Below are 11,219 nucleotides of genomic sequence, written 5' to 3' on the forward strand. Positions count from 1 at the left end.
TGATTACACAAAGTTTAAATTATCACCGCTGAATGAACTAACAACAAACAGCTGTTTATTGTCGTTAGTACAGTTGGTATTACTGTCTATCAGGGAGTGCTTTCAGCTGTTAATGAATAGTTAGTTAACTAGTTAGTTACGTTATGTATTCGTACTTAAGTGCATTTACTATTGTACAATACAATTTGAGGTACTTGTACTTCCATTTTCTGCTACTGTATACTTCTAACGTTACTCCACTACTCTTCAGAGGGAAATGTCGTAGTTTGTTACACAGATTATTCATTCAAAAATACAAATTAACAAATATATTATGATGTATTATTATAGTTTAAGATACTCAGCAGTATTCTTTAAAAGTAGCTCCACGGTTAGTGATGAACACATTACTGCATTCATATTTAAAATCTATCAAGATATTGTTTATGATTTAGAAATGAGCCTTTCTGCATAATGACTATAGGTATTCTTAGATACTTTTCACTGAAGTAGAATTTACTTGTAACAGAGTTACTCTACTACTTCTACTAAAGTACGTCTTCCAGCTGGTCGAACACATACGAGACTGCTAGAAACGTACAAAAGTACAGTTTCAGTGGTGAAACATTTGTCTCACATCAACAGAACTTCTTACGTTTCATTACAAGCAAAGAACTTCTTCTGCTTCAAGCTCAATACGTAAACGCTGCCACAATAAAGGGTTCTTTGACTAAAACACTCGAGTCCTTTACGGTCTTCCATCTGACCAAAATTAAACAAGAATTTAGAATCTGGCTTTATGCAATGTTCAAATATCTCTTTTAGAATTGTATGCAAATTAGACTACATGCATACATACACTACATGCACTGTTGCAAACAATATTACATGCAAATGTTGCACAAATATAACATCAAAACATTCAAAAATGGTAAAAAAAAAAGATTCCAAGATGTATCTTCTTCTGGAACCTGAATGTTTGTGTAGAATTTAAACAAAGGAGATCCAGCGTGACACTGCGTATCCAGATACTTACGGTTTTGCTTCAGTAGGCAGGTGTGTGAGCGTCAACGCGTTGCTGAATAGTTCCCACGTCTCTGTGCTGCAGATTGAATGCATGTGGGCAGCATCCCAGGAGAGAGTAGGTTCAGTTCCTCATCCCGTTCGTTTGTCCAAACGTGCCGTCAGAGCAGCGCTGTTCGCTTCACTTTCATTTAAGCGTGCGGATCATCAGCATGTCATTTTCCATCATGTGTGTTGTTTTGACTGACGTACTGCAGAGCTGCAGTTGAGGACGTGTCACAGGGATCAGAAACCCCGTTCAGGTGTTTGCACGCCACAGTACATTTCTATCCGAGTGCTCCTGGTCCTGATGTAAGACATTTAAGGGATGCAGGAAATGAGCAGGAACTCCAGTGAGGCAGGAACTGTCCTTCGAGCGGCCTGTTTCTGTGGTTTCTTTATTTTTTCATGGCTCCCGCTTGCTTCCTCAGATTAACAAGAACAGAACAGTTATTTATAGAGCTTGGAGAACTGGGGATTGGTGCTATTCCTGGAGTGTTTTGGATGCTTCTTTGATGACTCAAGGTGTGTACTGTAGGTTCATGTGCACAATGAAACCCTCTGTTTGTGCGTAGAATATATAGCATTTATAGGTGTGAATCTACGGTATGCATACGTGTAGAGGTTGTATGTTTTGGGGATGTATGTGTGTTCATAAACAAATAGAAAAGTGCAGTTTTTCCTTCCTTTCTTTCTTTTTTTCTACAATGGTTGAGTCCAAAAAGCAGCAGGTTGCTGTTTATTTCGGGACTGACTGTATACAGAAACAGGACAGGATATTAAAGAAACCCACAGGAGGGGATCGTGGCGGCGGCGTGTTTCTTCTCAACATAACAGAGATGTAATGAGACAGTGTTGGAGTATACTTCGTCACAGTAATGTTTTAAGCAGACATTTATGAAATCAGCATCAAAACTAATGTAAATATAGTCTGATTTAAGGGATTTAACATATAACCTGTATACAGCTCTGGTAGAGACCTGTCAATCACAGTAAGCCCCGCCCTAAAGCATCCCCTGCTTTATGGTCTGTGTGACTCTAAATGGACCATAATGTACTAAATGAACATCATGCTGTACTGAAGAAGACTTGAAACTAGAGATTGAGACATAAACTCATGTTTACAATGTTTACTGAGGTAATAAATCAAGAGGGAAGTAGAGTCATTTTCTATAGACTTCTATACAATCAGAGGAGTCGCCCCCTGGTGGTCAGCAGAGAGAATGCAGTTTAAGACACTTCCTCATCGGCTTCACTCAGAGCAGGGTACTCAGTTGGACTCTGGGGTCTCGCTAAAAGAATAAACACTATTGCGTCGAACTCTGACCGCTTCGAGTGATTTCTTTGAATCTTTTTTGGGAGTCCAATAGCAGCAAAATAATACAATAGACGAAGTGTTGGAACAGTGGTGTAGACTCCACTAACTGGTCCATTCTGAGCTCCTGTTTTCCGTCAACAGACAGACATAAGTGCTCAATTATCCACATGCAGAAAAACACTTTTCTTATCTGCCGACAAGTTAAAAAAAAAAACTGTCGACGACTAGAAAGGTGCACTCAGTGTGTGTACTGGTTATACTATTTGTATATTTTACAACATGCAGAACATTTCACTTGTATATAGATGTTTTATTTCTATTTAATGATTTGTTGTTGGTCATTGCTGGTTTTTATTTATATTTATATGTTTTAACACTTATATATCGCTGGAACGCTTGACACAGAGGACGAAGACGAACCGGCTCAGATTCTTCTTCTTCCTCTGTAATGTTTAGCGGCAGCTTGCATCCTATTTGTTGCATTTTTGTCATCCTTCCCCAACAGTCCCGTTATTCGCGGGAAGTCGGTAGAGCACCTTCGACCAAGATCACTTGAGCCCCACTCCGGTGTATTCCTGAGCTCTCTTCCTCGCCGCCCTAGTCTTTGCATGTTCTTCCACCTTTCTGAAATATGTCGATGCAGGTGGTGACAACATGTCCTCCAGGTCCTGGGGCCCTGCAGTGCTCAGAGACTGTTTGGATGCTTCACTATCATGTGTCGATTTCTGTGTCCCATTCTGAGCCGTGATATTGCGACCTCTGCTCTCCCCTTATATCGTACACTGCCCACTTTATTTTGAATGTAGAAGTCTCCCCCATTTGTCTCCTGGTCCCAATGTTGCTGTCAACTAAGCAACTAAACGCTATAAATAATCAATACATGAAGAAGAATTAAAATAATTAACCCGTTGAGATGAAGACCAACAAAACACTGGGGGAGAGACAACGTGAGATAAGAGTTCTAAAGATGAATTCATTTATTATTAATGGTTCGGACGTGTAATCCTTCTTGTTAAGAGTGAAGAAAGAAAAGCAATAATCACTCTGGTTGTGCGCGAGTCGTCCTCGAGACATGCCGGGTCCCAGCGTAGAGCTTCTTCATCTCAGGACGGTGCCAGCGGCCTTCTGGTAAATCTGCGGGGACGAGCCCATGGCCACACACAGATCTGTCGACTCAGCGGAAAACACAATGAAGTCCTGGAGAGGAGGAGCAGATGGAGGAGCAGCACTGTGTGTGTGTGTGTGTGTGTGTGTGTGTGTGTGTGTGTGTGTGTGGCCTCATATCAATAATCAGTAATAACAGAGAGATGGAGCTAAAACAGCTAAAAGTACCATCCATGTAAAATGCATGTTCATGAAAGGAAATGCACGAATGCTTTGCATCAAAAGGTTCCTGTTGAAAGCAGAAATATTTTTGTTGTTTATATTGTTGTCGTACAAGCCTTCTTCCATCACACATCCTCTATTTTCATCTAAATGTGGCGAGACTGCTCTTGTTCAGTTTATTAAAGTTCAAAGTATAAAATAAAAGGAGAAAAAGAAAAAGATTTACTTTTGTATTTCCATTCTTTTCCTACTTTATGCTTGGACTCCACTCTCAGATGCATGAACAACAAACATGTGATGAGTTTCTAAAATACACTCTTTGTTAAAGATGAAACCAGTGGCTTGTAACCCTTAATAATTGGTCTCTGGCCCCTTGTCGCATGTGTAACATGTCTCTATGAGGTTCCAGGCGTTTGGATTGTAACCCGCTGTCTTCTTCAACGAATGGAAAAAGGCGGTAAAGGACATTTTATCGTAGAGTCTCACATTTCTCCCAGATACTCTGTTTTCCTCTCAGTATGTTTGTTGGTTTTTTTCCACTCCCAAACAAGGTTCACACATTTAATCGTGGCGCTGCTGTTATATTTAAGTTACTCTACAAAATGAATACATGAATACCACTAAAAGGTAAAAGTTGGTGTAAAAAGCGGTGTCTGACGGATGTAAAATACATATAATGTCGATCAAAAAATGGTTATCGTTGTTTCTAAAGGCACATGTGTGGACAGAGGGAGGAGTTGGTTCAGAATTGATCGGCCTGGTGGGATGAAGAGACACAGAAAGAGAGAGGAGAGGTGATAACAGTGAGTCTGAGCTCCAGTTTCTATATAAACTGTCTGTCTGAGGCCGCGCTCCACTTTCTCTCTAAACTAGGCTGAAATGTCCTGAAAGAAATTAACTGCTGCACTTCACACGGAAGAGCCAACGGCTTGAGGTTTGTCAGTCTGGGACGGACCAACATTCTATACTTCTGAGGACCTTCACTGACACGATGCATTCAAAAGCCTACATGCCAAAAGGCCAATTCATACTTTCCTTATCCGACTGTCCGCATTGGTCCCCGTGAGGTAAAGGTCGCCTCCTCCCTTTGCTCACGTGGTCTGTGCTGACCCCAAATGCACGTCCGCCTGCAGCCACAAATCTGCGACCGTGCAGACTGTGCACATGCGTTATTTTTTTCTTACTGCGCTGTGCGGCTCATTTTATGGGAAATGTGTTTATTTGAACTCACACCACGATCTTTTCCTAAACCTCTCCCATGTGCGCTCAATTTATGTAAGCAGTGTAGCATGAAAGGGGAAATAGCAAGCTAGCTAGCTAACTAGCCAGCCGCTTAATAAGTACAATTGTACAACTTATTGATTCATCCACACTTGTCACAGCGTAGGAAAGCACACTGCTGATACCAGATGAGGGACATCTTTGTTCGGATCTCTGTAACTAGTTTAGCATCAAAGCATGGTGGAATTAAGCTAGCTCGCTAAACAGCCAGCCACTAAATGACCTGAAGTTATTTTCTTGCCTAAATTGAACCATTATCTTTCTTTTGCAAACACCAACACGGTTTGTTTTGTACTAGCCTACATGCAGATTGACTGATTTTGATCAGTGCTTCTCTTCATGTCCTCCCTCACTTCTCAAACAAGACAAGATCATAATCAGAAAACAGCTTTCAACTTAAATCCCAAGTCTTCAAGTCTTTGTTAGGACACGCAAACTCCTTCTTGAGACTCACAGTTAGCAGGCCATCTCTGAAGAGGAGCTGCCTGCAGGCAGAAAGAGCTTTTATGGGACAGATTTGCTTCTCCGAAATTAGAAATACCTGATGATGAGAATATCTACACAGCACTTCCCCAGACTGCAGCCGTTTCTTGATTTCAGTGCATGGTTGAATATATTCAGTATATTGCGGTCATTGTGTTAGACAGGTGTTGATTCGCTCTATGTTGTCTTTGTTGTGATGATAGTGGCAGGTGTGGTTGGTCTGGTTGTATAGAAGTCTATGAGAAAATGACTCTACTTCCCTCTTGATTTATTCCCTCAGTAAACATTGTAAACATGAGTTTATGTCTCAATCTCTAGTTTCAAGTCTTCTTCAACATGACATGATGTTCATTTAGTAAATTATGGTCCATTCAAACAGACCATAAAGCAGAGTATATTACATGTTGCAGGGAAAATCAAGGCCACAGAGAGGAAAAACTGGGGTTCAGAGGGTTAAAAACCAAATGCGACACAACGTTTCTCATCAACTCACACTCCGACAGAACAGGGCCGCAAAGCCAAAAATGGTCCGATCCAAGCTGTGCATTGTCTTGAGGACTTCCAGCCATAACATCACAGCAGCCACATGAGCTCTATTTCCAGGCCAAGTGTGGACACACCGAGGCGTGACTTCACAAAGTCTGGTCGGAAGAATCAGATCTCACAAATCACGCTGAAATAACAAGCGTGATCGCGGGCGATGACACAGAGCAGTGGAGCGCGCCTCACACAGGCCTCAGCTGTGAGAGGAATGCATCCTGCGAACATCTAACCTTTGCGATGAAAATGTCACACCAACAGATGACGACGGCCTGCGAGCTATTTATGGCGTGCAGCTGGAGACACCTGCATTGTTTCACCCCCCCGGGGAGGATCCTCATCTGTGGAGAAGATATTTAAAAATCCATATAAGAAACGCTGACATTTAAAGCACTTTGTTTTTTTCAGTGGGGGTGTATGAGGTACGGGTACAATGAACTGCACCTTAAACATTCATGATCAGTTTAAGCGTACATGATTTTGAATAGATTCACAGCTTTATCTTGCTCTCAGACCGCCTTTTCCGACGGGGAACTGAAGCCGTTTTATCCAGAGTCTCTTCAAAGACCAGACTCCTTTGAAAAAAAACAGTAATTTTCCCTCACAGAACACAAGAGTTGCTCGTCTACCGCCGCCTCTCTTGCTTTGTTTGTCTGCGTCAATGTAAAGCGGTGAAAGTATTCTAAATTGATCGTAAACTTAAATATACCTTCCAACGTGGGTCCCAGTTCGTCTGCTGTTGTCTGTGAATGCTGGCAGGAAGTATAAACCTGGACCCAAGCCTAGAAATACAACAATGCAACAATGAGGCGGCCTTTAATGCAGGCAATAAGCTCAGTGCTCAAAGAACATTGAAAAGCTCTGTTCCCAACAATAAGAAGGATTATGTGACAGTGGTTTGACATTGACAGTCTGCTGGTTCAGGGGCAGATGGGATTCATCTTCATATTGGGTTCAGTTCACAGCTCAGTGTTCACAATGAATGCTCTGCTGAGGGCCATTCATTTCCGCTTCTCTTATCCAATCAAACTCTTCTTAACTCGAACCTACAGAATGGAGGTTAAGGGGATCACATTCTGTGGATCATCCCGACAAACAGGGACACTTTTCTTGATGCTGCTGAAACATTTAACGTAGACTTTCTATCCTGTGAGGACGAACATGATTCCGTTTACCTCCACTGTAATGGGATGGAGGCAGAAATCTCCTCAGTTAACTTCCCAAAACCTGCTAAAATGTCTGCATCACGAGAAACCACGAGAGATTTGTTTGTGCATGAACTTATCCTTTGACACGACCACACACAGAAACATATTCAATTGTACTTCATGTTCATTCAATTTGCTTTTGCGGGACTGCTTTAGGTTTTTGGCATGTTTTGCAGGCCCTGCTGCTTGTGCGTCTCTTTCCACTGTTTGCACAGTGTCGTGAATATAACTGTGGAGAGGTTAGGCATTGCATAACAGCAGAATACCAGTGTTTATCAATTATGTCACGGACCGTTAACTGCAGCGCGTGTGTGTGACATCTACATCTGCCATAAAGAGCTGAACGCAGATTGGAGAAGACGGCCGTAGTGCAAGTAAAGCTCAAACAAAGGATCATGTGCTGCGATGAAATCAAACACATGTTCCGTAGACATAACAACAAGAGGATGACAAGAACAGTGGGATAAAAGCCAGCAAATATCATATAGTCAGTGTGTGTGTGTGTGTGCGTGTGTGTGAGAATGTCCTTGAGCCTTTTGAGATGGAGGGAAAAATATATAAAAATAATAATAATAATAAAAAAAATAATTTTTAAAAAACACAACAAACCAAAAAACATTTTATGAAAAAAATGAAAAACAGGTAAGTATGTGTGCATATGGATGTTCATGTATGCATGTACTTTGGGTTTCAATTGGTTGTCTGGCAAGAAAAACAAAACAGAAATCAATCATAGTAAAAAATACACAAAAACAAAAAAAAGATATATATACACCGGTATATATACTGTACATATTTCAATATTAATATAACGGGTGGTGTCACGTTTGCACAGCTGCATCGGCGGTGCGGTCGTCTTCTTGGATCGCCTGTTGGATTGTGGGTAATGTTTCCTGACTGTGTGTTTTATCTGTGCAGGGTTATGTCTCTGTCTTTGAGTGTCTTTGAGTGTTTTAGAGGAAAAGAAAGGAAAGCAAAAGGCATTTGTTTCCCCCCCATTGCAATGGTGAACCAGTGACTGTAAATCAAAGTTGTCATTATTGATTTGGTGTTATGCCATTGTACTGTACTTACAATGTACTGTACAGAAATGGAATACAATATTCATGACTACGTTTTAATAAGTGGAAAATCCCCTGAAACAAGGAATCGTCGTGTTTTGGTGGGCTGAGAATGACTCCTTCATATTTACTCATTGGTGCATCTCATTCATTCGACTGTGCCGTGAGTCCCGCTGCAGAAGCTTGAATTTAACTGACAGAAAGACAAAAACTGACTTTGGGCTTTATTTACCACCACAACAGGGGCCGGGTCCTCTTCACGTATACCGCCACGTTGCACCACCGGAAAAACCAAACACTGTTCGGTTCTGCCGAGTGAAGCCAAAGTGGAAGTGTCTAAAAAAAGAAGACTGGTTGTATAGAAGTCTATGAGAAGATGACTCTACTTCTCTCTTGATTTATTCCCTCAGTAAACATTGTAAACATGAGTTTATGTCTCAATCTCTAGTTTCAAGTCTTCTTCAATGCAGCATGATGTTCATTTAGTACATTATGGTCCATTTAGAGTCACACAGACCATAAAGCAGGGGATGCTTTAGGGCGGGGCTTACAGTGGTTGACAGACGTATAAGATGGTCACTTGTGTTCATTGGTTGCAAAAAAACCAACATGACGATGGCAGTAATCCAAGATGGCGACGGCAAAATCGACGAACTCGAGGCTTCAAAGCGGCCGACCACAAACCGGTGGGTGACGTCACGATGACTGCGTCCACTTCTTATGTAGTCTGAGCTTTGAAACACATAGAGCCAGTTGTGCTCATTAAACCACTTGCATACGTCTATTGGAGCGGAAATGATAGAAACAGCCATAGAAGGACCGCAGAATGAGTGGCTATGACGACGTGGTGTCCTCAGAGCTCCTCCGTCAGCTCTCGTTCATGACCTGAAGCTCACATCACAACACAGCGAGAGTCTGAGCCTCCGTAAGCTCCCAGGGATCATCAGTCATCTGCTGCCCAACCGGCACACTTCATGCTTCATACAGACCGAGCCTGCAGCCCTTCTGTGTGTGTGTGTGTGTGTGTGTGTGGAGGGAAATACATTTTGCTGAATCCAATACAGCAGATTGATGTAGTGTTAGGGACACTAGATCACTGTAATCACACAAACACACGTCGTTCCGGCTCTTTCTCTGCTTTCTCTCCTCTGTTTATTATTTCCTATTCGTCCTCTCAACCTTTCCTCACTTCACCCCCGTGCATGTCTCAGTTGCATTCAATGAACTCCTTTTCATTTGTGATCACAGTAAAATCGACTACAATAAAAATAAATCATCACACAGAAATCCAACATGCACAGACGAGTGTGTTACTCTGTCTGTATAGCCAGAGGAGAGGGATCTTCTCAGATTCTTCAATTTTAATAACATTTAAAGGCCTGAAAAATATTTCAACAAAAAGAAAAGTCTGAGAAAATAAAATATATATATATAAAATATTTGTCATAAATTCGGTATCATTTGACATCAAATCCCTGTCTTTTGTCTTCTTTCAATTGTTTGATGAATCATCCTGTGAACCGTAAAACAATCATCCAATCAAATCGCTGCACCGGTCATATAAAAACACACCTCAGCGTTTGTGGATCGAAGCAGCCAACAGCAATATGGAGAGAGGTGGAGGAGATGTTCGGTCGGATATCAGCCAGCAAAAACCTTTTCCAAAACAATGTGGCTGAGATCTAATTCATTCAACAATAATAATAATAATAATCTTTATTTCTATCGCACATTCATTACAGACAATGTGGCTCAAAGCGCTTTACATTCAAAATACATAAAAACAGAAAACCTTTCTAGAAAGCACGCATTTGCGTTTACATATTAAGTGTCAATAAAAAATGTAAACGGATGATTAACATTTTACATTTAGAATGACAAATGTCGAAATAAATGTATAGACATAAAAGTGTTTAAATACATAAAAAAACATTTGAAAGTCAGATGTGAGACTCTGTGGATACGTTGATTCGTAGGAAAACATGAAAAACATAAAAAATGAATTCAAGATATCGTACAAAAATGGATGAGGATACGTTGATGTGTGTGTGTGTGTGTGTGTGTGTGTGTGTGTGTGTGTGTGTGTGTAGGTGTGTGACACAGTAATGTGGAAGTTTGAGTCTGTTCCACAGCGAGGAGGCCTGACCACGCGTCCGGCTGCTTTGTACAGTCGACACGCTGCAACAATAATAATCTACCAAAACTGGTTTACAATTAAAAGGAATTTAATCCCACTGATGCAAGTACGATTACAGTTACACAAAGGAGTAAATTACTCCTAAGAAATATTACAATATTAACCCACTTTGGAAAAAACTACCTCTGGTCCCAGGACACAGCCGTCCCAGGCAACCACACGCTAGAAAGAGGCAGAAAAACTCTTTCTATCTCCCGCCCTCATATCCGTTCGCAACTCCTCCCCTTCCGTCTGTCTCAGCTTCTATTGGCTAACTTCCCTGTGCACTTCTGTAAACGCATGTCTTCATGACTCTCTTTCCCTGAGCTCCTAACACATTCAAAGACGGTCAGTTATTGTTTAATCCTTCTATAATAATCCTTCAGCATAAACGTTAAACTTCTGCAACTTTGGCAAAAGCTTCATGTCTCAAATTCTACTTCTAGCTGCTAATCCCAAAACACTTTATGCTTGTCTTAATTATGCATTTCCAAAACACTTATGTTTATGACTAATTGTGAATTCTTAATTATGAATTATTAAACACATTTATTATATCTACTAGACACACAGTTCTACGCTCAAATTTCTTACAGTAACTGGAACAGTTTGGCAGCGTCTGTGTCCTTGACAGGACGGTATGTTCCCTCTGCCCCGTACAGGACCTGCTGTCCCTTGGTACCTGCAGTACAGTACACTCATTAAGTGAACAAGAGGACACACACACACACACACACACACACACACACCTCCCTGCACCCTGTTACAGAGTACCGACGGAGGGT

The sequence above is a fragment of the Melanostigma gelatinosum genome (genome assembly GCF_949748355.1).
Source record: "Melanostigma gelatinosum genome assembly, chromosome: 3".
Taxonomy (NCBI): Eukaryota; Metazoa; Chordata; class Actinopteri; order Perciformes; family Zoarcidae; genus Melanostigma; species Melanostigma gelatinosum.